General features: G+C 49.4%; 1 protein-coding gene across 1 annotated transcript in view; it reads right to left on the bottom strand.

Annotated features, from left to right (window-relative positions):
- The window catches only part of agrn (agrin), a gene marked incomplete at its 5' end in the record, with an annotated part of 206570 nt that overhangs the window by 122623 nt on the left and 56247 nt on the right, over positions 1 to 27700 (bottom strand). The window lies entirely within an intron of this gene.

Genomic DNA, 27700 nt, shown 5'->3' with positions numbered 1-27700 from the left:
CCTGGTCAGCCCCTAGCAGACGATGACATAAGGCTTGTCAGGTTCGTGGGAGCCATAAAACGAGACCTGTAGTGTCAAATGACAGAGTATTGGGTAACACACACACACGGGGGAGGAGGGGGGAGGAGGGGGGGGGGTCATGAAACCTGAGTCCTTTGCAGTTTTGACACCTTTACAACATGGCTCTCGTCCAGGTAATGTAGATAGATGTAGATGGAAAACATGCAGTTTGCTTTGACATTGTTTGGCAGGAAAAACGCGTTAGTGACGAAACGCTAACCGAGCGACTAATGTGCATTTTTCTTGCGATAATACAAAATAAAAAAATCGTTAAAAAATAGTGAATATGGGCAATTTCACACAACCTCAGTGGGTGTCTTGCAGATTGCTTTTTTTGTGTGACAAACAAACCAAAACCTGTTCTAGTCCGAATATAAAGAAAGAGAGACGAGGAGAACCGAAGATCCTCCCGCTGGACGGGATGGAACAGGAACGTGTTGATGTTCAAGCGTTGTGGATTATTGCATTTTGTTTGGCTCATCATGTGAACTCATCTTTTGAAGTGGGATACCAGCCGACAGCTTGGCAGTTATGCAAAGTGCATACATACACCGTGGACGCCGAATGATACACAGCTGAAAGCAAAGCAAGAAGACATGAACATGTTGAACTATTTCTGACATATTATACATATTATCCAGCCTCTTACAAACACGACGTGCTCCTCGACAGACCGTCACGATGCACATGTGTAATGAGCGCAACCCCGGGAGATAATGAGGAAGATAAAAACATCATCAATTACCCCGCGAACAGGTTTTGGTTTGGTTGCTCTCAGTCAACCGCCTTGGCGAAGCCCCTACCAAGACGCAGCTGACTTTTTATTTATTTATTTAGGCTCGCTTAAAATTGCTTGTTACCAGCCGGGGCTTTTTTTGGGGGGGAGGGGGGGGGGAGTGTGTGAGAGAGAGAGAAAAATGAGGAGAGGAGAGAGGCGAGGCGAGACTGTTGCTGGAGGTGAATAATGAAGTGTCGGCTGAAGCTGTTTCCCAGTCAGTCATGACGGTAACTGATTTCCATCTGGGGGAGAGGGGGGGGGTTCAAGAAAACATATAAAACGAGTGAAACAGAAATTGTGGGAAATATAGAAGTTCTGCTGAGAGCACACAAACACAGAAAGCAGACATCCACGCACAGACCGGCTGCTTCCCGTCTCGCATTTCGCGAGCATGCCTGAACACACAGAGACACGCGATGTCGCACCGGGCGAATCACAAAAAAAACGCCTGACGGAGAGAAGAGAGAGAGTGAAAAGAGAGAGAAGACGCTAAACGATTCCGTCACATTTCCATAATGAAAGGACAAGATAAGGTCTTCCCATAAACATCGGGGCCCCGTCCCCCGTCCCCCCTCTCCCTTTGCCAGTGAGTCCCCCATCATCCACCCTATATCTTCACAGAATCAATATGTGTCCGATGGTGACATTCAGCCATGTGAGGGAGTCTACCACTGAATGTGTGTCATCTTCTCCCCTCATATGTGTGACGTATAGTCACACATGGAGCGTGGGCTCCGTTGGCAGGCGGGAAGGGGGGGGGGGGGGGGGGGGGGGGGGGGGGGTAGTTGGTTACTGTGTGTGTGTGGAGACATGTTTCACCCCATATGGTGACAATAGAAGGGAGCGAATCTGAGGTTACGCAGCTCCTCTGACACCCTTCCTCCCACCACGCACTCTCAAACACACACACACACACACACACACACACACACACACGCGTCAGCACTACCAGCCCTGTCACCATCCTATCCAGCTGTCCTCGTGGCTCCGGCACAACAACAGCATTTCGTTTCTCTTTTTTTTTTTTCACCCTGGTCGCCCACGTCGACCGAGTAGAACGAGAAGGAGAGAGGGACAAAGATGAGGAGGTGGACGGATGCAAGGAGGTGCATCCACAATGCAATGGGGGACTTTGCCTCGTGCATGGCTGACAAGTCAACAGCCTGGCAACAGACTAACAGAACGGCACAGGGGAAGAAAGGGTGGACACGGGACAGCTAACCACCACTTCGACCTCCAGACCCCAAAACAACGATGCCTGTTTTTGCCTTATTGTGATCACGGGGCACAAGTCTTGCATAGCTAACAGCCCACTTTAGAGAGTTAAGGACTTTTTTGCCTTTCACGCAGTCTAAACAAAGGCAGGCCGGGCACTCAGAAACAGATTTGTGTGAGAGAGTTAGCAGCCCGAGTGTTGACACACTTCAAATGGTACCCAGCATGGGGTTTCGAAGAAGAAAAAGAAGAAGAAGAAGAAGAAGAAGAAGAAGAAGAAGAAGAAGAAGAAGAAGAAGAAGAAGAAGAAGAACCAGATACTGCGATGGCCATCATCAAAACTCGAAAGCCTCGAGGCCAAAAGGTCATGTTTGCGTCATCCAGAAGGCGCTTAGTCGCCATTTAATTCCTCCGCCCGCAGTTCAAAGTAAATGCCAAGTCTTTAGACGGGAAACATGAAGCATTTTTTCCCACATCTGAATCAAGGAACCCCCCCATTCCTGACATTAAACGCCCTACTTCAAGTGCGGATAAGGCCACCATGAAAGGTAAAGTCAGCTCGAGTTGAATGTGCGACGCAAAATAACTCATTTCCAACTCAATTCTGTCTAAAAAAGGACGACGCCAACACTTTTTCATTTCCTGTCAGTGTTCTTTTGACAAACAGTGACCCATTTGCTTCGGTGTTGTGAAAGCAAAATTGTGTGTTTTTTTTGTGTGTTGTTGAAACCAACGTACAGTTGTTGAGGAACAGGAGCACGGCGAAGCCCAGCGTGGACGTGGCCAGCAGGATCAGACAGATGTTGCAGGGGATCATGAAGTAGCGGACCACCAGGGACACCTTGTGCTGGTACCTGCGGCCCTGCTCCTGCAGCGGCGGCGGCGAAGGATAGTGGCACCCGCTCATGCTCCACTCCAGTGACCCCCTCCCCTCCAGGGCGGAGGAGAGGACGGGACGCGGAGGGCGCCGAGGGGTGCCCAAAGACCCGTTGGAAAAAATGATGGCGGCGGGTTGAGGGCAGAGGGGTGAAAGGTGTACGGTAAAATGAAAAAAGCACCCCAAAAAAATTAAGATGGACGCGTAATGGCCGGTGGGTTTTCAGCTGCGGTTCCAGCTGTGCACCGTGGCGAGGACCCGGTGACCGTTTCTGTCAGAGATGCGCAGCAGCGAGCTTTCAGCGGTTTCCAGGCAACACATTTTTTTGGGAGATAATAACATCCATTTGGGAAAAGAGGACCGACAAGGGACAGGGAGGAGGGGGGACAGACAGGACTCCTACAGCCCCCCACCTGTCCACACAACCTCCATTCTGCTGAAACTAATGGGCTTTCAATCCGTGCTGTGTCGTTGTGAAGTGGGTTATACTTACAGTGCAAACATGTAACGTGTGTGCGCGCGTGTGTGTGTGTGTGTGTGTGTGTGTGTGTGTGTGTGTGTGTGTGTGTGTGTGTGTATTCAAGTGGGTTGTGATAATGTGTTTGTAAATGTGCGTCAGTGCTCTTTTGGCATGTAGGTGTGGTGAGATGCACCTAAACCAGAAAAAGTGGGCGTTTCGGATTGTCAAATATCCACACTGGGAAGAAGAAGAAGAAAAGAAAAAAAAGAACTTCCACGCAGGCTAACAGTAACTCACAAACGGGATATTCTCCTTGTTTCCTCCCAGTGACCCTGGCGGACGCAAAAGGGGGTCTGGGTTTTCTCCTCTCTTTTTGTTTTCCTTGTCGAAAGCCTTTACGCACCAAGCCGAGGTCCGGGTCTGGGTGTCACACGTATTTCCCAAAGGGGCGCCGGCCGAGCATCTCCTTCTTCAGCCTCCCTGTGGCTCTCCTGACCTCAAACACACTCGAGTACAAGCGCTTTATTTGTATCCACTGGGGGGGGGGGGGGGGGGGGGGCTCCTTCGGGCTCACGGTTCCGGGGGAGCTTCCGTCCGTCCGCGCGCGCCGGAGCAACTTCTATCCGCCGCGGCGCGATCAGCGGGGCGGCTGGACAGCAGCTGGCTGCCGCTCGCTGAACCACATCCCCGGGGGTTGTTTTTTTCCTCCTTTCGCCTTCTCTCCTGCGTGACTGCCACTCCTCGGTTCAATAACCTTTTCACTCCGGGCCAGTCTCATGGAGTGGGTAAGCAGCTGCACCACCACAACCCCCGCGGCTGGTGCGCTTATGACCGAAAGCAGGTCAGATGAGGGACCAACAAAAACACAAAAAGTTGTGAGAGGAGAAGAATCGCTGGATCCCGTCTTCTTCTCTCTTCTCTCTCCTCACTGCCCCCCAAACAAGCCGCTATACGGGAGAGCAGCAAAGATGAATGAACTCGTGGAAAGAGAGAAACCCTCTGTGTGTGATCAGCACTCAGCCGAGGAGCTCGAGGCGGAGATTTGTCGGGCTTTCTTCCCTTGTGTCAGCGCCGTGACGGAGATAATGAGAGGCAAACGGTTCTCATTGCGCCCTGATCCGAGCTGGATTTGGCGTCCTCGAGCATCTCCGTCCCGGTGTGCAAGTGGCTCGTGTTGTAGTCCAGCGGTGCTCCCGGTGCGCGGTCCGCAAAGGACGTGTATGCGCCAGCTTCCTCTTCCCCTCCTGTTTCTGTGGTGGATCCGACGGTCACCGGCAGCCAAGACAACTCATCAGGCTACGGGGTTTATTCAGAGCGCGCGCGTAGTCCCCGGGCAGCAGGGAGCGGGTCCCGGTGTCAGCGCGCAGTCAGCCGGCCAGCTGAAGCGGAGAGGAGCGAGTCAATGAGAGGACTCAGCCAGACACGGAGAGAGGGGGGGAGAGAGAGAGAGAGAGAGAGAGAGAGAGAGAGAGAGAGGGAGAGAGAGAGAGAGAGTAAACGGGAGTGAGTGCCGGTAAAAAGAAAAGAAAAGGGGAGAGCAGCTCCTGACACTTCGGTCCACTTTTTCTTTTTTTCTCCTATTGGAGAAAACAGCAGCGGCGTTCGCTGGTCTTCACAAACACTCTCCTCCTGAGCGCCAGCGGAACGGATGAGCGCATAATGAGAGAGAGAGAGAGAGAGAGAGAGAGAGAGAGAGAGAGAGAGAGGGGGGGGGGGGGGGGGGGGGGGAGGGGGCCGTCTTAACAAAGGCGGAGGGGAGGGAGGGGGTTGGAGTTGGAGTTGGGTGAGGGAACAGGGAAAAAAAGAAAAAGAAAATGAGTGAGAATAAAGGCTTTGGGGAATGGTACTCCAGTCCTGTCAGGGCGTGTGTGTGTGTGTGTGTGTGTGTGTGTGTGTGTGTGTGTGTGTGTGTGTGTGTGTGTGTGTGTGGGGGAGGGCAGCAACAGTGCTGCAGCAAAACAAAAGAGGGCTTCGGTCTTGGGAGATGTCATCTAACTCCTCCATTTGTTTATTGCCTAATCAAAAGAAAGTCTCCTCTGCAAAAGTTGGAGAATTTCCACAAGATTTAATGAGGCAAAACTGAGAGAAAATAGGCCTGCTGAGGGAGGGAGGGAGAAGGAGGGAGGAGGAAGGAGAGAGGAAAACTTAAACACACGAAAGTCAATCACATATCGAGTCCCTCCAAGCGGCCGAACCCATTTGTTGTTGTTGTTTGACCGATATGTGCCACCAGTGTAGAAACAAGCCACAAGGAGCCAAAATTCAATTAATTAACGATCCCATTTGGACCCTTTTCTGTTGGGACTCGCTTTCATGGCGAGTATAGGAATGTTTTTATCCCCCACACACCTTGTTGTTAAATAATATGGCAACCAAAAAAAAGAAAAAAGGCCAAATAATCGGAGGCTTTGGGAAACCTTTTGCGTCTCCTTCTGACGTGTAACACGTTGTTGCCCTTTTTAAAAGCGACGCATTGTCGCTCCTCTGACGCGGTAACCAGGTCGCAATCGAGGGCCGGGGTGCACGCGGTGTTTTTAAGCGAGGCCCTGCATCAACATCTACTTTGAACGAGCTCAGCGGCAGCAGGCGCCAGATGCGAGGCGGTATCTATCATCAATTATTTATGTCTTCTTTTTCCCCCACTCTCTCGATCTGTGTCTCCATCTCCATCTCCAATCCCAACCCTCCCCCCCAAACTCTGCTTTACACAAGGATGGCATGAATGCACACACAATTGGCTTTTTTCCTCTAATAGAAACACAAACACGCGGCAAAATGGCATTTTTTTTAGTCTCTCTCTATAAATATATATATATATATATATATATATATATACACACACACACACACACAAAGAGACACAGGTGTCCCCCCCAAAAAAAGTAATCCATCTCTTTGGACAGTGTGTTCATTCCCAGGCTTTAAGCTGAGCTCCGTGGTGGAGACTCTTAATACGAGGGGAGCCAGGTTTTCAGACGGCCCGCTGAGGGTCAGGAGTTCACCGCACCCCACCTCCCCCCGCTCCCTAATCATCAGCAACACCACCCGCCCAGAGGTGACCCCCCGTCAACCCGTGCCCTCCCCAGACAGTCCACATCAGCTCTCACGTTGCATAACAAAACCTGATTTATGGACTGACTGAAAAGAAAAAGGGAAACAGCTGCTGGGTCTCGTGGCCCCCTCTCTTTTGCCTCCCCATGCCACTTCCGTCCCTAAACTGTGCCTTTATCGTCTTCATCGTCTTCATCGCCGCGCCTGTTGTTCCAACAAGTGGGAACGTGTGGCTCGGCCACCGGGCTGAAGCAATTACAGCACACACCAGGACATTCGCAAAGGCGGGACGCCCAGGTTCTCCCAGCAGAGGGCGCTAGGGAGTCGGCTCCGGGCCCGTCCCACCACCCCCCCACCACCGCTCCCCGCAGCCACGACCCAAATGAGATCTTCCGTCGAACATCAAAAGCTCAGCTGCTTTGATCCATTTTTAATGCCACAAGTAGCGCACAAGGTTAACATCTCTCTCTCTCTGAAGGCTTTGAAAAGGTAATTTCCATTAGGGAGCCAAAGGAGCTGCTCTCCTGTTTAATGGTCTGGCAGGAGTGAAAGGTTGATGTGAGAGTGCACACGCGAGTGTGTGTGTGTGTGTGTGTGTGTGTGTGTGTGTGTGTGTGTGTGTGTGTGTGCGTGCTCCTCTTTATGCGGAGAGGGGGAGAAATTTGTCAAGTTCCATAACCGATTGACAATGATGCTTCAATCCAGTGTGTGTGTGTGTGTGTGTGTGTGTGTGTGTGTGTGTGTGTGTGTGTGTGTACAGCCCGGCGCACATCCCGGTTTTCTGGCCAGCCGGCCTTGATCTAATTGATCCAAGAGAAAACAGTGGTCGCCTTTGCTGAATGACAATTCATCCTGCGGAGAAATGAAGCCAAAAGGAGTTACCTTGTGAAACCACAGAGATTCACAGTTTAAAAAAAGGGGTCAGATCACGTGCAGCTTGGGCAGCGACACGTGGTATCCGGTCAGCATCTGAAAGCTCCTTTCTGCGGTGGGGTCGGGCACAATGAGCAGGGAGTTGTAAGAATCAGATTTCAGAGGTTTTGAATGTATAAACTGCAGCAGATTTTTCGATGATTAGGCGGGTTTGTACTGGCTTTCTCTCCCGGCAGGCCGACATCTTGCGCAAGTCTCTCCTACAGGCAGCAATCAAAGGACTAAATATCCAATTTGCATTTACAACATTTTAACTGCGGTGGTGATTCGCGGGGGGAGCAAAAGGTGACCGAGCACCCAAGGGGGAAGCTGCATTTCAACCGAAATCATTCCGCCTGTTTTCGATGACCCGACGGTCCAGGTGTGTCTGACTTTGGACCTTTTCCAAGCAGAACTACCTTGCACCACGAAATAAGTCGTTCTAGAGAGTCCTTCCGCTGAATCTTTCATCAAATGATCTATTTGGTGGCGGAGGGGCTAAATGCGACCATAGCAGCTTTGTACATTAGAGTACGTGAAAAATAAGCGATGATGAATACAGCAACAAGCCATTAGAGTGTGAATTCAGTAATTTTTCAAAGCAGGAGCTATCAAAAGCGAAGCTGTTGCCTTCACTAATGGCATTAGAGATCATCCCTTCCTGCTGCCCATTGTAAATGGGTTTTTTAATGATGCTGATGAAAAGGAAAGAACAGAAAGGAAGAGAAGTCTGTTAAAAATTTAGGACGGATCTGGTAATTGCCTGCACTAAAGCCTGTCTACGCGCCCACTCAACTATTCATTTTCAGTGCATGTGCACGTACTGATGATACGGAATATCTGCTGCAACCAGGGTTATTTCAGCCTCGTGTCTCATAGCTCAACCTGACAGTTGACACTTACTTTCTGGTATGTATTTATGTGACCCCGCTGCCCCACACTACATGAGTGGAGTGAGACTTATAATGAATCTAATTCTGCACCGAGCTATGCGTTCAGGGCCACAAATTAGGCCGACAGCGGAAGGCCATGTCGAATTCCTCATGTGCATCGAGCCGCGCAGCTGGGCTGGTGGAGGGAAGCCCAGACTCCTCGCTCAGTGGGCCGCGGCGGTGAGGCGCTAGCAGGTGGGCCAATTGTCTCGCTACGGTATTAACTCCAATCATCATAAGTCAGACGTCGCCGGAAGCCTCCGGCAGCGGCGCAGACCTTCCCAGTCGGACTGAGCAGCGCTCCTCCAGCAGAGGCGAGGGCCTCTCGCAGCTGTGCGAGGCTAACGGTGTTAACCTCCGCTGAATCGGGTCGCAAGAAAGACCCAGAGTGGGAGGACGGGCGGTATGAGATGCTTCCAGGGCGATATCGTGACTACCTGGCACCAAAAAAACGGAGAAGCCGGAGGAGAAGATGTTGAATTGATTGTTGAATCGGTCAATGCTCGTTGCACAAATCTGTAATCTGAATTTACATTTTAACTCTGAGCAGAAGCCACAGATGGCAGGCGAGTTAAGAGGCCACCGCTGGTCCCAGCACGGAGCAGCTGAGAGCGCTCATCGTCATCGATTCTCAACTCGACTGAAGGGATGAACACCGTTCTTCTAAAAGCATTAACCCTCGTTTGGTACTGAAAGCGCCCTGCACCTGAGGCCGGCTGGAGTAATTAATCCAAGAGTTTAAAGGAGCTAAAACACACTGAACCGTGGAGTACAGGAGTTAAAAGACAAATCCCATTACAAAAAAAAAAGTCGCCTGGCACCACTCAATAATGCCTCCCTTCGTACTTCAGCCACGCTGATTATTTTAGACGACAAAGTCCAAATCCTGCTCTCATGACCACTTCCTGACTCAGTGGCTGATGGCACTATTGCGCAGCGTTGATGTAACTGTGAAACGAGAAAGTTCCCACACGAGGTGGGCTCCACTCGATGTGACACATCGGCCCGGTGTCCGGTGCCAACTTGGGTACACACTGAGCGCCGAACGCGGCGAAATGCACATCTTGACACCTGGCATTTTGGTACGGAGCGAGCCGGATCTGTGCACGCCGACACTTGTTTTGTTTTTCCAGCCATTGCTGTCGAGCCTCCGGTCGATGTGATCCACATGTCCGCAATCAACGCTTCTGGCTGCATTAGCCTCTTCCTCCCACGCCCTCCCACGCTGCCATGACCTGCTTTTCCGGCCTACTCCGAGCCAGCTCTTAGCCTGTGGTCTCATCCAGGACCTCTCCACTTGGACATGCAGTTCCCTCTCACACGGGGCTCATCTGGAGCCTAGGCCTAGCCCGGGGGCTGATGCTCTCAGGCCCGCAGCCCACTGAGTCTCCCTCCCCTCTTCCGAAGGTCTCTCAGTGAAAACGGACTCATTCAGGAAGGAGTACACTCAATATTAGCCAGCTGGGATTTTTCTTTTCCTTTTTGCCAGGCCCTCCTACGCAATCATCAACACCCACAACAATAACGATTACAGGATGCAATCTCCTCCCTGCGCCTCTGCTTTGCCCTGTTCATTCAGATTGTCAGCGCCAACATTTTCCCTTTAATAGCACCAGGAAATGACTCCCATGGACTGGTGAATAATGACAAATAATGACCGAAAGGGACGAAATGGCCCAAAAAACTAAAAAAGAAAAGGAGAAAGAAGAAGAGAACGAGAGCAACCCGGCCGAGCGGCACTCGGAGCTGATGGTGCATTGAGGAGAGGAGCACGGAATCAGAGGACTGGTTGGCTCGTCCTGCCTTTACGCAGGAAAAGGCTGCCGGAGCTGAAGGACGATACAGATGTCGGTCTCCGGCCAAGTCGGCCATCTGTCACGGCGAGCCAGCCAAGTCACTCTGGCCCCGTCACGCCGAGGAAGAGGCGGGAGACTCGTGACGACCAGTCATTACGGTGTTGGGAGCTGTCCTTTGAAGGTGGCCGATTCCCAACAGCAGATTACCTCGCATCCGGTGTAGGGAGGACGTAAAGAGTGCCGACCTACAGGTTTATGGAACGCTGGCGCCGCTTGTTCTCATTCTTTAGATATGTCTTGAGTGGTTTTGGAGGTCTGAAGTCAGATGTTGAATCACGACGTACACACTGAATGCGTTGAGTGTGTCTGTGATGCTTGACAGCTGTTTTTAAGGTCTGCCACACAGGTTTTAAAAACAGGGTTTCTAGTTCTTGTCTCATTTTTTCTTCTTCTCTCTCTTGTCTCTCTACATGTATTAATTGGAGTCATCAAGCCTCCGGCTACGCGAAATTCCAGTTAATATAAAAACATATTTCTAATAATTTAATTAAGTCCACTTTACGCCAGACGTAATACGGAGCCCCCACCTGTGAAAATGTCCTCTGTGTTCAGTCCGAACAAGCCGTAGGCCGCTGATAAAGGTTTGCTTTGGTAATAATGGCGGCTATTCTATTGGCACCAATCACAAAATGTTGACATGCTCGTCAGCTAGAGGCAGACATGAGGGAACACAGAGAGCTATCGCCCTTCTGTACGTTAACACTAATGTAGAGGAGAAAGAAGTCAAGAGATACGGAATAAAAGTGTCATTTCACAAGCTCAGAATGCCACGGCCACGGGGATGTGCCGCTGCACACAGATGAGGAACGATGCCAAGACAGAAAGTTATTTTTCTTTTCTTTTTTTTTACATTTCTTGCGAATAAAAGGTTTCAGTTATTTAATGAGCAGCCTGTCTGAAGCGGAACATTGCGCGTTGACTTGAACTAGAAATCGAGTATTTGAGATTCCAGCTCCATCAAAGGCCCTACGTTCTCCCATACAGCAAATCCCCTGTGTTCGACATCAATACCCGAGCTTTTTTTCTTCTTTTTCTGAACATATCATTATTGTTTGTACATTCAACGACGGATCAACATACATCGCCGTGAGATATTCACACTGCGCCCAGGCGGGTCTACCTGATCGGCTTCCGACTTCAAAGCTGACAGTGACAAGCCATTATGCAGCGGGACCCTTTCATTTGCATTTACAGTAATGAACCCGCGCTCTTCTCTTCCCTTCTCATCCCTTCCCTTCTCTTTTTCCTCCTCTCTCGGTCCGTCACTGGCGGCTGGCTTGCACATGGAGCGGGATCCTCCCGGATAGAGGGCAGAGAGGGAATATTAATTGGCGAGCAATACCCAGCTTGTTGAGACACAGCCCATAAATGAAACGTCTATAAATTATTTATATGCCTAATCAGACGGCGTGTGCTCAAGTTATTCTCTCAAACAAGACAGCTTCCACGCTCTGTTTTCATTCGAGTAAATAATTCTCGTACCCTTTGGTGAAAGAGTGCAGTCAGACAGTGGAAGTAGGAAAGACTAATGAAAATATGCCGCCTAAATGACGAAATAGCTGTTTTCCGGCTGCAATCACAGTCAGGAAAATGAGTGACCCGCTTAGCACCAGGTATTAGAATGCATCCTGCGTTTTGGAGGGTTTGAAAGATGGAAGAGAGTTTGCGTGTGAATGCAAACAAAGAGCACTTACTATTAGCAACAAGGTGCCAATGAAATGAGAGCGATCCATGAGGAATTATACGGCAGGAACAACAACAACAACAAAACATCAACGCGCTCATTCAATCAGGAGCTGGAAACAAAGCATACGAATGAAATGAGCGTTCAAGTCAATCAATCAAGTTTTACGCTACAATACGCTGTTTGACCACGACCACTGGAACGCAACATGGAAGCATTTTCTTAGGAAACAACGTGACCGGTTTCGGGTGAGATCATGGTTTGGGATCAATCGGTCATGATTCCAATCACACGGTTGAGGTTATTTCATCCACCCCCGACCTCCACCGTATGGGGACTGCACTCTTTGGTCTGGAATTTTGAGGAGACTTTTAGGGACAACTGATGTGAATAAAATCCTACGATTTGCGTCAATGTAAGTTAAATTATCTTTGAGTTCAATATGAAAAAATGTATTTAATTTTTTTTTTTATCCAAAAGATTAAAATTCAACAGATATATAGGGCAAGGTAATGTACTTCAATACTTAATGTTCTGCTTTTGAACCACTTTTAAACCTTAATGTATTTAGAAAAGAATCATTTTGACATCAGTAGCTAAACTCATGCCCTCCAATCGAACGGCGTCAAACCCCAGCGCCACAGATTAAACTGGCCGTGAGCCGGCAGTTGTGGTCCTAATTCAAAACAACAAAGCGAGACGCGACGTGGACCGTGACCGCCATATTCGACGTCCCGCTGGTGGGGAATGGGAGAGCGAACCGGATGCTCCTCCTCTTGGCCTGCGTTGCCGTGAATTAGCGAGGTCAGCACTGTCACAGGTGGATTGCACTCAAGAGGGAAACCAAAGCTGGGAAAGAGAGCAGAAATCAAACCGTTGACAGACTCGTCAGCCGGCTAAGCATAATGACTTGGCATTCACACACAAAACAAAATACAGAGACAGACGGACACATCTCTCTCTCTCAAATGCCACAAGGTGCTGCCGGGTTAAAATAAATGCGAAGGTGGAAACCGGACGGTTCAATGAATGTTTTATAATGGCTTCATCCCAAAAAAATTATTCAGACTAGGATAAAAAAATTAAAAAAGCACCGGCAGGCAGCTGCACAGATATGCAAGAGCTCACTGATGTTTCCTGACCTCCTTTTTAACTGCTCACAGCCGAGAAGTCATTTAGCTCACTTGCCGAGACAGCTGATTAGCTGAAATAACCCAGCTTCCAAACTCCCGCTTGCCAGAGTGTCCTTGAGCGAGACTGTGAACCGCACACCCAGAGTGCTGCTGTCCGGTGGCTGATCTTCTGACCTACATCTTTAAGGAGACAAGTGGAAAAAAAGGGATCAATAAAGTATCATTCTCTCTGATGCCGAGAACCCCCCCCCCTCCTTCAATCCTCCCATCGGTGATTGGCCTCAATTATCGCTTCTAACTGGTGCCGACAAAGGTTGCACAGTGCATCCTCACGGAGCAAAGCAGGACGAGGAAAAGGAAATTACGTGCAATTTAAGTCGCCGTGAGTCCGGGCTTTAAGAGTTCGGAACAGAGGGACCGGAAATAGGTGGCCTTCATCGGTAGCACAGCAGCCAAATACATCAAAGAAGTTCCCACTGAGAACAGCGGGAGGACAAACTGAATGTTCGCAGTAGAGATTGGTATCCCATGTGCTTGCGTCGGTCGGTGAGGAGGCTCGGGGATGTCCGTGAGTTTTGGTTTAGAGGTCCCACGTGCCCTTGGGTCTGAATAAGCGGGTATAGATTGGATGGATGACCACGAAACCAAAAGCACACATGACCATGTCTCTGGTGTGAATCAATAGAAGTGGACATTTAGTATCTGTGCGTGTGTGTGAGTTTCTACACGTCCTTCTCACGAGTGTGCCGATGTGTTGACTCGCCTGTCATCCAGAAGTGGCGGGGGTGGCGTAGTGGTGGAGAGAGAGAGAGAGAGAAAGAGAGAGAGAGAGACAGAGAGAGAGAAAAGTGGACCTGGATTGGTTTTGTTTTCGCCAGCAAACGCAACACGACGAACAATGATGAGCTTGGCGTGTTGCCGAGGCAACGAGGCGCCCTCGTGCATTATTCATCTGGGCGAGAAACTGATAAACGTGGTTAAATGAAGAGGAACAACGGTGGAGGACCGTGAGAGGCATTTGGAGGGGAGCCCGGCCGCACCAGTGGCCGTCCTGAGGCGCATTATGCGAGGTAAACGCCGAGGACACCGGGTCAGGATGCAACCGCCCGCATCCTTTGGAAGATGCTCAGAGGCTCAACGCGGTCCAGGTGTTACGGTGAGGGGGGGTTTTCACGCCGCTGTGGAATAAAACACATGTATCTTGGCGCGTCCTCGCGTCACCACACACCCACCTAGCATGTGCACCCCGCCTTCGCTACTTCCCACCAAAGCAGTTGCATCAGTCTACAAGCATATACTGTAGGTACAGAGAGCGAGCCTCCCATCCAAAGTCTCACATGTCGTGCCAAATTCACACGATCTGCACGGAGACAGCAGGGGGAAGAATTATTGCCCCGTTGCTACGGTAACACCTCGTATGCGGAAATATAGGAGAGAAAAAAGAAGAAAAACACCATGCCCGTGGTATGAAGAAGAAGACAAAAATGCCGATTTGTGAGATTTCATTTTTGAAAGCCATTCCGGTGTCGAGGGGGAGGGAGGGAGCGCTGAAAGAGATGGGAAAAAAAGATTGGCGGTGATAGAGGGAGAGAGAAAAAGAAAAGAGAGTCAGGGAAACAGTGAAGAGACGGGAGGTGGGAGTGAGGCTTCACTCGCAGCAATTTGCAGCAGTGCTTTAGACGATTTGGGTCACTTCTGTCAACGTGCTTCTATAAAGCGAGCAGAAACACCTCATCCGCCATTCAACTCGTTTGGCTTCCACTCCGACACCTGCAGGCCATTTGCATTCTGTCACTTGTACCGCTCCCTTTCATGTCTCCGCATGCCACACATCTCCTGAATGAGAACACACTGGCAATTGCTGCACTGGCGTAGCACACGGGCCAGGACACGACACGGCCTGCATCCAAAGAAGGGGCGGGGGGGGGGAGGGGCCTTCTTAGTGCCTGAGCCCCAGTCCCACCTACAACCCCTCTCTCATCCCCCTCATTTATTGATCAAATCCAGATCTTGTGCCGCCTGACCCTTGCGAGCCCTTGCTGGGCCCGGTGTCTCTCACCCCCCACCCCGACCCCACGGGACCCCTGGGCCTGATCGTATGTCTCGGGCCGTCTCTCGACAGCAACAAATGAGCGCTCAATAGAGGCTCGCCTTCTTGGCTGTCGCGAGATCCACGCCGCCGCTCCTACAGCAGCGGAGCCCCCGCAGAGCAGCAGCGCCATCGTACCAGAGCAAGCTGTGCCGTGTTCGTCCTGTCGAATTCGGAATGTTCTTCAGATCCAGTCAGGATGAAACGTACGAACCAATTTTGCCACGAGGAATGACTTGAAAAAATGAAATAAACTGTAGTCTTAGAGAGAGCAGCTCAGAAAAACAGTGTGACGGCCTCAGACTCGCAGGCTGGAGAAATATGAATGCTGTGAATTTAGATCGCACAATGTGTTCATATTTATTTTTTTAAGCAGCGCTATGCAATTATTACATAGCGGTAGCCCCAAAATGTCAGAGAGAAGAAACAGGTTTTTGACTGTCGAGGATTAGGAAACACTTCATGTTTACCGATCAGGCTGGTGTGTGAAGACGCCTTATAGCAACAGGGTACCAGCGGGATGAGAGAGAAAATAAGGATCTCACACCGGGCGCTCTTCCTTAAGATGGAACACTTGCCCACTGCCGTTTGCCAGACAGGATTTCAATGCCAGGTCTCAATCCCAAACAAGGACGTTCAATGTACCAACCAGGAATTCGTCCCTCACATAACCCTCGATAAAAAAAGCGTTGATTTTGTTGTTGTTGTACGCAACACGTGTTCACGAGCGCACTGGAGCCGTGCAGCTCCGTGGACTTCCTGTTACTCTTTCACAGTCTCCGTATTTGCTCCTGAAGATCTCGTCTCTCGGTATTCACTTCAATTCTCGCTGGACTTCAACGATTCATTGGTTATCAAAACTGTTGTTCTTTGACAAACAGCAGATCAAACCACTCACCATTCACCTTTTGCTTTTGCACGGGTTTCAAAACAGGGAAAGTGCGTCTATTTTTCATTATGAGTCGCTCCTTCCGCGGCTTTAAGATGATTTTAACATGCGCGCGCCCTCTCTCCGAGCGCTGTGTGTGTCGTTGCTGTGGGGTTGTAGATTCTCCGTGATGAAGAATCTAGGGCAAACCCCTTAAGTGGAGAGACGGGGAGAGAGAGAGAGAGAGAGAGAGAGAGAGAGAGAGAGAGGAGAGAGAGAGAGAGAGAGAGAGAGAGAGAGAGAGAGAGAGAGAGTCAGGGAGGGAGGGAGATCATCAGAGCCATTACCGCGTGATAAATGATTTTGCTAGCTGGTGAGGTGCCCTGAGGGTGGGGCAGAGTTGTGTGTGTGTGTGTGTGTGTGTGTGTGTGTGTGTGTGTGTGTGTGTGGGTGGGGAGTGGTTTAAACCTGTGGCTTACTTCTATCAAGATACTGTGGAACCCACGTTCTGTTAATGCTAATGCAATCTGCCATATTACAAGGGGAGAGGGGAGTTGAAGATCCAACCACACGCACACACACACACACACACACACACACACGCACACACGCACATCTGAAATATAACTGCACTGATTCACATTTTCTGTCTTTCCAACAGCCCACACACAAGTTGAACTATGCACACTTTCTATCCCAGACACAGCACACACAATCAAATTTCTCCACACACACACACACACACACAATCTCACACTGTGCAGGCAATCACATCTCAGAGGAGAAGGAGCCAGGCCGAGGAGGCAAATTAGAGCAGAGTTGAAAGAGCAGAGTGGGAGATGGAGAGAGGGGGAGGTTAGAGCAGGACAGGTGGAATAGACCGACTGCTTCAACAGGGGGAGAAGTGTGTGTTTTGAGAGGTGTGAGAAGAGAATCGGAGACAGCATGAAAAGAATCAGGTTCAGTAAGAAAGAAAAAAAGAGGGATTAGATGTTGAGAGCTTGAATGAACAGAGCGAGAGAGGGAGAGAAGAAGACTCGGGGGAGCTGGAATGACAGCGAGGAGTTGAAAAGGTGAGCGCGAGGGAGAGACGACGAGAGGGTAATGGCTGGTATGGAGAGGCGCGAGCAGCTCCTGCCAAGATAGAGGAAGAACCGGCGAGGGAGAAGAGGGAGAGAAATTGAGCAGCGTAACCCGCAAGACCTCGCTGTCTGCCGAGGAGAGCTGTGTGTGTGTGTGTGTGTGTGTGTGTGTGTGTGGGTCTGAGAGTTGTGGTGTCAGGCTCCTCGGCTTCTCCGTGGTTGAGATTTAGGAGGGAGGGATATCTCCTCCTCCCCCTCCCTCCCAGCCGTCTTGCTGGGGTAAGACAGTCTGCTCGCCTGGCTGGATGCCTGGCTGCCTGTCGGCTTCAACCTCTGGATGAGGCCCAGCAGGTGAGACGCAGCTGGATGAGCTCCGGCTCGGAGTCTGAGTAGCACATCACCAGCCAGTGTACAGTACTTACTCCCCGAGGAGTATCGCACGTGGGGGGCCTCCGGTTAATATCCTTTTTCTTTTTTTCTTCAGGACTTTTTAACGGTGAGCGGTGGCTTAGGTGCCAGGAAAAGTACGAGGAACCATGACCACAGATTGCTCATCTACATAGGAGTGCAGAGGCTAGGAGTGGCTGGAAAATAGGAGCACTGATTCAGATTGTACAGGAAGTGCAAGCACTTCAGACAGAGATCGCCTCGGTACTCGCCCTTGATAATTACTCCAGGTAGGTACTGGTTTGAGAGATTCAAATAATACGACCCACTATGTGTCATTTCTTACTATATACAGTATATATCTGTATGACACATTGGAATAGCATTGAGCCCTGTAACTGTAAAAGTCCAGATGTCTGACCTTGGCTCAAAGCAGGATTTGGTGTCAAATAGCTGATGATGCAAGACAAACCTTAAGAGTAAGCTTGATCATCCCTTTATCCGTTTATCTTCGCTTCGTCCCACATCCCCGGGTCAACAACGTTGACTCATCGACCGCCCCTACCTGTAGTCGATAGAGCACCACTGTTAGCCTCTGCTTTGGCTCCGTGAAGAAGAAACAAAGCAAAACAAACACCCCCAAGTAAAGATCCTGACACCGTAGATAAAGCCCCTCTCACAGGGCTGAGCGTGGTGTGTGTGTGTGTGTGTGTGTGTGTTTCCTTGTGGCGGTTTTCCCTTCTAAAAAACTCATAAAAAGAATCGCGCTGCCATTTAGCCAGAGGGACAAGATTTTGAAGGGGGATTAACGGGGCCCATGATTTGTAGGTGGGAAGGGCCCCCAGACCGCTGCCGAGGTTAAAAGAAAGAGAAATCATTTGGGCGCCGCTGCCCTTTCATATTCTTCTCCTTCTCGGGTGATTCCAGCTCTGGCTTCGCTCTCCATCTTATCGATCGGCGAATCAGCCGCCTAATAGACAGGTATAGTGCTCGAGGTAGCGACCCGAGGGGTGAAAGAGTCACGGAAAACGCTGCCGAATATTAAAACGGACAATTAAGGCGCTTCTTGGGGGGAAAAAAGGACAGCTCGAGAGTGACACAGGAAAGGAGAGCGGAGGGAGGCGGGGACGTGTCATTGTCTGCCGGAGGCCGAAGGGCGAGCAAAATAATTCACCTGGAAATCAATTTTCACCACGTCTATTACAGACCATCGACAGACCGAAAAATAAATAGAATGAGGGAGACAGACCAAGAGAGACTCTCATCCCCACCCCTGCTCCTTTCTATCCTAGTTGTGTTTTTCTTCCTTCTTTCACTGCCCAAAACCGTTTCCACAGCAGAGTGCACTGGCCACGAAGAGACATCTGCAGTCGATCATGATAAACAGCCCGCGTCTCGTCCATTTGTTTCCCTGAAAAACCACGGAGCCGCATGAGTACAAGCTGCAGCTGCTGCACCTTCATGGGATTATGTTTCTGGGAATCACGACGCCAGTTCAAAGACAATCATAACTTTTATACCCTCCCTCCCCCGTTAGTAATTATTCTTGTCAGGAGGTTAAAAGGCCTTGGAATGGAGCATTTAGGCCTTCACTCCTCAGGAACCCAAACTAATGAGACCAAAACAAATACTCTAAAATATCCCCGGCTGACGGCAAATAGGAGGCAGCCCATATCAGAAGGGCACGATGCCAAAATAAAAAGCCAGGGCCCCTAACCCCGTGGAGTGTGTCGATTGAGGCGAGAGCGCATGAGGAGCATCAGGTTCGCTACTTGTTTGTAAACCTAAAGAGCTCCTCTTATTCTAACAAGAGAGCACACTGTCCCTCGCTCCCCATCCGGAGCACCAATTGCTCTAGTTTACCCCTGGTGAGTCCTCATTATCAGCCAAAGAAAACAGAGCTCATGTGCTTGAGTTTGTGTGTGTGTCTGTGTGTGTGTGTTAGAGTGGAAGTGCTGGATGGGAGCATGGGGAAGGATATGAAGCAGAGGAAGGAGAAGTGATGGGTGTGACTGAAGAGTTGTGTTGCGGCGGCTGTCAGCCTTTGTAGGTCAGCGTAAATGTTTAATGCTTTATGCTGATGAGCTAACGCTCTGTTTCTCGGAAAGATGCACTCTGAGCCCCCCAGCCCCACCCACCCACCCCTCCGCCATCGCCGCCGTCTACATACAGGATTCTCACACATTTGCAGGCATGAAGCCGAGCCCCGGCTTATGTTCTCCGCGACCTCTCGGCAAGCCAATTAAGCAGGTGTGTGACAAGATGGCCAAAAGTGCCAATTAGGCCAATCTACCTCAGCTCCATGTCCCCCTTTGCATCCGTCTCCCCATCGCCTTCCCAGCAGCAGCTCTCGGCCTCCTCTCCCCGTCGGCCCTTAATGGATTTCCATGCCAGTATCTCTCTCCCAACACTCCCATTTATCCCCAGTTACATCACCATAGCGAGTGCAAAATAATGCAACTTTAATAGGCTCACTTTAGCATCTGGTCTTGGAGCACACGTCATTATTTAGCCCGGGGAACGCATCGTAATTGAACGGGTGTGATAACGACGTCGCCCGGTTGCATGCGGCACATTAAGAAAGCGGGAGATGGATTAGTGTTGCGCGACAGGGAGGAAGAAAGTCAATGCAGTTAGCGAGGTTTCGCGAAGAAGCCCCATGATGGCCGGGTTATCTTATCAATTAGGGGGACCATAATCTTTTCTTTTCCTTTCTTTTGAATGAGAAATGCGGCTTGCCACCGGGCGCAATCACCTCATAAAGAAGGTGCGTCCTAAATCCACAAACCAATTTCTTCAATTTACCATACAATGGATTCTAGCTTAATTCTGGTGATAATGGGAGTAGACACTTGAGGAAATTAAAACAGAGAAAGTAAAAAAAAACATCTTGAGTCATTAGCAAATGACCCCCAAGGACGGGAGCGAATAAACAGGTGGCGGAATTATTAAAACAACGCACAGTTGTCTCAACAACAAATACGGCTTGGGTTCGGAAAATATAGTGAAAGTCAAAGGGCACCGTTTGCCCCCCTTCCCCCCCCCCCTTCCCGTTTGATCAACAATCATTTCAAACACTGGTGCAGTTCTGGACGCATTATTCTCAACGTGTACTCATTAAGGATTCAGCGGAAGCCTGGCCGTTAATGGCTTTTAGATGCTGCCTCCCACACCCTACTTCATGGGGCATGCTTTCCATTAAAGGGAGAGTATTTTGGATGCTTACAGTTCGATCATAAAGCCCCACGTGTTTGTGCGTCGCCGCTTCCTCGGCTCTGATGCAAACGAGCCTCCTCTGCGACATCGTCCGCGCCGACGTGTCAAAATGTAAAATGCGTCACTGTCAGAGACGGTAATTGGTGCTGAAAGTGGGACGAGGCAGCTCCTTTTTTTTCTTGCTCGGCTTGTAAAATAAATGTATCAGTGTCTTATTGTTCGAAGGCGATCCGTCACGTCCACCCTGTTAACAGTGTGCACACGACGCCAATGTTTGGGTGCCGAACGGTGTCCGTGGCGGGGGGCCTCCAGCACTGCTAGGCGTGGCCAACGAGACAGAACGGGGTCCTCTGCGCTGGGTGTGGCCTGGATTCACACAAAGACCCCAGTGGGTCAACGCCTAAGGAGAAGTCTGTGTACATGGATGAATGGAGGGGCGAATTGGGGACAGCGGAGTGGATTGAAGGAGGGACAGAAGTAAAGCAGATGGATATATATATATATATATATATATATACACGGTCTGATATCTCATTGGCCAATTTAAAGGGCCTCATATATGGGGGAAGGGGGGACAATGAGATATCTGGGTTATGGCTCCATGAAGAAAAACACTCATGACATATATACAGTAGCTGCAAAAGTATATCCAATGATTTGGAGTGAATGCCATTTCCAAATGGATATACATTTTTTACCCCATGGGGGCTGAGACTAACCCTGTGCCCCCTAACACTTTAAGCCCCCTCCCACTATCCAAATCCACAGCTGACACCATCGCTTTTAGCTCCCATTTTTCTGCAAAAATGCAACACCATGAGCCTCACATCTCGGGCTAATGGAGACCTCACCCCGTGTCTCTCCCATGAGGCCGTCTGTCCTGAGGAGGAAATGGGGGCGACGGCGAGGGGAGGGAGAGGAGGGGGGGGCGTGTGCTGTGATGGGATGGGGTAAGAATCCTGGGTCCGGGGCCTCTTAATCTGGAAATGGACAGGGCGGGGAGTAGGGAGACTACACACACACACACACACCAGATGGGTCACCGACCCCCACCCCCCCCATTCGCATACACCTACTTAGCAAGCCCATGGGCACGTTCAAACGTGCACACCCTTATCCCTTCGCCGCAGCCTTCTGCATATACAGTAGGTGCGATCATGGGTGAAATAGATTATATTACCATAACCTAGATATTCTAACCCCCCACATGACCCACTGGGTCGTGATGGAGGCGCTGCCCTTGGCAACACAAACCCCAGCAGCAGCACCAGACTCCACGCCGGCTACTCAGCTCAGTCCCCAGGATGACGAGAGTCGATGCAACAGCAGCTCAAATGAAGGATTAAATATGAATGTGCACGAGCCGCCGCCCTCCTTTCATTGGACCCCCCCCCCCCCCGCCTCGTTTTTTCCCTTTCCTTTTAATGATCGGAGCGCAGGCTGTATGATGTGCTCACGATAACTCCGGTTCATATCCATCTCACGGCCTCCCCGCTCTCGCTTCCTCATTCCTGTCCCTTTTGGTTCTGGTTATTTTCTTTCTAAAGAGCAGATGCGCTGTTAAAGACAAACTCAAAAAACAAACAAAACATCATTAAACAATCTCTGCGGCAGCATATTTTTGCTCCGAGTTGCAGTTGTGTTTCATGTAAATAAAGTATGTATTTGAATGAAAATGTCCTCAGTCTGTGGTGACGCCCTCATGAGTGTGACCCCAGAGAGGAGCAGGAGGAGGGAGACTCAGGTTTGGACTCTCCAGACCCATGGATGAAGAGGAGAAGGAGGAGGAGGAGCTACCTCCCTATACTCAGTGTTGGAGCAGTTGCGCCCCCTAGTGTACCAAAGTGTACAAGTGTACACTAAGTGCAGCTTCAAACTAGACATTTTTTAAAGCTGCTTTCTCTCCTCCTGCACCGTTTGAGGTGGAAACAAAACCTGTGTGGTGTTTATTTTAGTCAAAAAGTGTCTGCTACGCAGAACAGCAGTTGAGATCAAAGGGATGTTTAGTTTTTTTTTGGTGAGCGGGACTTGAACCTGACTCATTCAGTCACCCGAATCTCCTCTTGCTTCTCTGTGGAAAGAGAGATGACGAACACGTGGAGGAACAGAAGTGCTCCCTCACGACATTAAAAGAGGAAAGACGTGCAAGTGCAGTCTGGCAGCGGCCCTGACTTTAAAACACACACACACACACACACACACACACACACAAACACACACACACACACACAGAGAGAGCAAAGCCTTCTTCGTGCCGCATCATGTTGAATTTGTCATCAACCTTCAGAAAAAAGGAAATACAGCTTTCGGTTGCCCAGAAGCAATTGATGGCTTACGTGGTTCCAGTATGGAGAAAGATTGCAAATTAAACTTAGGTCCGAAAAAAATTGATTAACGAAAAGATGACACGAACTGCCAGTGGACCTTTTCTGTAACCAGAGTAATACATATGTTACAGTGACATCAAAGGAGCAGACGTTCAATTTACTTTGTGCCGCACGCCGCCATGAGATGGCAGCAGATGCAAAGAGTAGCTCCATCCTGTCAAGTTCCCTGCTATCAGAGCCAGGAAAAAAAGAACAACTGGTAAAAACGCTCCACATGTGGGGGGGGGGGGGGAGATCTCATTCCCGACATTCCCAACATCAACAAAACCGATGAAGTAAAAACATAAAAAGGGGCGGGGAAACCTGGGAAGTCCATTAACTGAGTGCAGCTGTCAATATATATATATATATATATATATATATATATATATATATATACATATATATATATATACTGTAAACTACATCCATGGCGTTTTTTAAGGTGATTGTCAATATTACAGTATATTTTCCCATTCATATATTGCCTCCATCTACTATAGATTTACACCATCCATCAAGATCCATTTTGCCAGGGGTAAATATTTCCATCTGCTGTAGAAATTGAAAAAAGATAACTTTAATCTCTGATCACTAGCTGCAGTACTCATACTAGAAGAAGCTGCAGCGAAGCTGTTTTATTGTTAGTTGTTTATATTGATAACTTGCAGTGGACGTTGCGCAACATTAAGGGCTGCTGAAGAAGCTTCAGACGAGCCAGTCAGTTATCAAGCTTCCAATAAACCAATGGAGTATTTAAAAAAAAATATTTTTGGAGATACTTTTTCTGGGTAATAGGGAACTGCGCCAAAACATCTCCACACATGAGACCGGAAAACTGAAGCCGGGCAGAAGCCGCGAAGTCTTCTGCACACTTTCCCACTTGATCCTTTGAGGCCGCTCATGAGCGTATGGGTGCGGCGCCCTGCGGTGCACGTTTATACGGCATCTACAGCAGGGGCCCGAGGCCCTGAGCAGACGGAGGCAGCGACATCCCAGACTCACGAGCTCGGGCCGCGGCACAAAGTTCACGGCAGCCTCGGAAGATAAGAGCGCACGTGTGGGGTCAGAAATCAGTGCGAGGTGAGGACCGCAAAAAACACACAGCCGAGGTGCTGCCTGGATCTGACTTCAGCTGCACGGTCCCTTAGTCATGTTTCAACCAGGTCAATTAAGTTGCAGCGTGTGTGTGTGTGTGTGTGTGTGTGTGTGTGTGTGTGTGTGTGTGTGCGTGTGTGCGTGAGAGAGAGATTCCCTCCCAATAAGGAAGAGAAGAGCAGAACCCTGACATAACAGCCGAGCAGACAGACTCCTAGCAGTCTTTGGAGCTGAAAAAATAATAGTTGCAACTCAATAAACTTGCCTGTGGGCAACAATAATCTTCAAGTCATGGCAAAGCACGGCTGTGCAGCAGGAGACACATTGAAGGTAAGATAAACTTTCATTTTAGTCTAGAAACAAACTTGAATGGTTTGATAATGCTTAGCCTCACAAAAGGTGGTACCAATCATCTGTGGCCGCCATTACATGTGCTACTGACAGTGATTTTTTTAATTAAAAAGAAAGTGTCTTAAGAAAAGTCTAAATTGTGACAATTGTCAAATAACGATGATTTAAAAAATTACTAAAAAAATAAGGCAAAAAATACATTTCAAGAGCTCAGTGGATGCTGCGATTACATTTTACTTTGCACACGGTTTATAAGTAATAATAATTTGTCTTGGGAGAGCACTCCCTCCCTTTAATATCTGTTAAGTGTGAAGCTGCGGTCATGGAAATGAAGAAGCAGCTCCCGCAGCTCTCCTTTTTCCGCTTTGTTTTGCTGTCACCGCTCTGCAACATAATTCAGGCCTGTTAAGATTACTGGAATGGAGCGTCTTTTATGGCCCTGCCAGTGCCTAACTCTCTTTGTCTGATCGAGTGACACCCGTTGTATATTACGCTGTACATTCCACTGACGCTAAAACCGATTTGATGGCAAAATATGACATTATTGGCAACACTTCAGAATCCCTGGCAGATTGTGACAGGACTGTTTGTGGTAGTTTAAAGCGCCGGGAGAGTAGGAGTTGTCAGCCCTGCCTTTCTCCACGGCAATAAACATATGCTGCTGAGAGCATTCGCTCTCTATACACAGCTCACTTTCTTACACACACACACACACATACACTTTTTGGAAATAAACACTCTTGGGCGCGCGCACATACGCCTATGGAAATAAACAGTCACACGCTCGTTTGGAAATAAGCACTCGTGCATACCAGCAGCATGCAGGAACCGACACGTAAACCTGTGAGGCCCGGACACCTCGACCCGAATGCAACACGTGTGGAAAGATCATCTTCATATTTACAGTCAACTTTATTTACCATGCGTGAGCATTTTAGAATTGCATTCAATTTGCAGGGGGAAATCAAAGTGTGATTTGTCAACATGTTACATCCACACTGTCGTTATCACGACATCCCGATCTGTTCGGCGTTCGACATCTGCGTTGGATTTCCGGACGACGTACCTCAAGGATGCAAGATTAATTAACAAGTCACGGACGTCTTGGGGGCCTTGAAGTACACGACCGAGGAGGGGCCCTCAGAGCAAATCTGTGTTTCCAATGGGAAAAATAACTTGGACAAGACGGATTGCGCTGGCCTGAGAGTTCCCTGATTGATCACCTATCGCCAGCAAGTCTCTGCAAGTGAATTTGTAACTATGCAAACTGAAACCGACGGCTGCCTGGAAGGTCTGAGATTTTTCTCAAACTCAAAGCATGCTGGGAATAAATAGTCCGCGGTAGTTTCTGAGTGTGAGCAGTTCCTCAAAAAGGGGCGGTACAACGACAAACCAGCAGTCTGGTCCTTGAAACCCTGGTCTATTTTGTGAACACGTCAGCTCATTAGCGTCTTATCCGAGGAAGGGCTGATACAGAGGGTCAGGTCGGCCCTGACTATACTGGGAGGTTCTTTTCTATTGTTGTTGTACTGATAAATGAGGATGTCTCTAATCCAAGGTTTATGGGGGGGGGGGGGGTTCTCGCTCTGACCTCAAGGAATGAGGCAGAGGGGAAGGAGTGAAAGGGAAATGACAGGGAGGGGGTGCCTTGATGAATAGTCGGTGATAACACGTGGGGCGGCTGCTTGCCCGGCCCAAAAATGAAGAATCTTATCTTTACTTTACTTGACGAATATTGAGAATAAACTAGCCTCGATTAAATGTGCATTCCAACATATGGCAGAATTCCTTTTAAAGCGGCCCGGCTTCGAAGGCATTTTAACCGATGCAACGGACACACATCAAAAACGTTCCCGGCATCAAGGTTGCGGCTGAGAGTCTATTCAGAGATTCTCTATATTCCTAAAGCGAGTCCCTAACTCTCTCTGTCACATTTGCCATTTACCTCCAATCCCTGGAAGTCGATCTCTTTGAATTAAACAACAGCCGTTTAAGGCAGCGAAGAAAAAAGCTCCAGGGCTCAGTTGAAAGAGGACAAAAAAAAAGAAGAAGAAGAAGGAAGCCGAGTCCCTACGAGTCCGTTCCTTTGACAGTCAGCTGTCAGTCAGGAAGTGGGCCTCTGCTAACCGTCCAGTCCTCGGATAAAATGTGCAGGGTGACGGATTTATGTGTAGCGGCCACTTATCCACTAGCAAGCTGGATAATATGGAGCACACAGCTTATCATTTAATAGGAATGACACCTACCCTCTTGGGAACAGAGGGCTAAAGAGCCCAAAGCTACAGGCCGTAACCCTCCCACCCTGATTACTGCACACAGCGACCTCCCCAAACCGGGCAGCATGTAATTGCATCCCCTCGCCTTCGAGAAGTCACATTAAAAGGGCTGATAATGGAGTTCTGGCGACCCACTGGAGCGGACGAATGGATCAACGGATCCGTCTCCGGCTTGGGGAAGGGAATTGGTATCTGCCGGATTCATAGCGGAGCCGACAAAAGATGTGCTCTCCACTCACCCTCGCATTGTGATTGGTGTGTAGCTTTTGAAAAGGGCCACAACTACCTGTCCTGTGTTGAATAGGGAGGGGTGCTCGAGGGAAATGCTGGTGGGCAGATAATGGGAGTCGGTGATGAGAACCCGCGCAGCTCGTAGCAGACGGAGTGCAAAGGGGAAATGTGCCGCCTGACAGATGTGGAGAAGTTCCTTACTTCACTGAATCCTTACCCCATCATCAGCGTTGTGTCTAATATGAGAGCGGGAACTCAAAGAAAAGTCACAGAAAGAGAATCCCTCCGTCCCCCTGACCCCCACTGGGGAAAGGCGAGTTCAGCAGCTCCTCGGGGCTCAGTTGATTTCCCCTTGCAGCAGGCGCTTTGTTTGTCGGTTCGCCTGTACAGCGGTTAATGAGCTCCCCGAGGAAACCCGAAACCGAGCGGGTCGCTGGCAGTTAGCGAGCGCCAGAGCCCTCGTAACCCCACCATGCGTGACCTTTGACCTCACCCCTACTCCTTATCCTCGCCTAGTAATCTATGTGAAAATGTCTAATGCCTCACTTGCCTCACGCAGTTGTGTGCTTTTTCAACACTAGAGAGCGACTAGAGCAATTTGTGGCTTTTTTTATTTACCAACGCTGTGCAACTGCCGGCTGCAGTGATGTAGCGAGTTAACTGGTACTATCAAATTATATAGTGGGTTCACTGGTGCTATCAAACAAACCAAAGGCAAAGGAGAAGGTTTATTTCAACAAAAAGGTTGCATATATGCCATTTTAGCATTTTAACTTAT

The sequence above is a fragment of the Taurulus bubalis genome (assembly GCF_910589615.1).
Source record: "Taurulus bubalis genome assembly, chromosome: 11".
In the NCBI taxonomy this organism is placed as follows: Eukaryota; Metazoa; Chordata; class Actinopteri; order Perciformes; family Cottidae; genus Taurulus; species Taurulus bubalis.
This window is presented reverse-complemented; position numbering and strand designations above follow the sequence as displayed.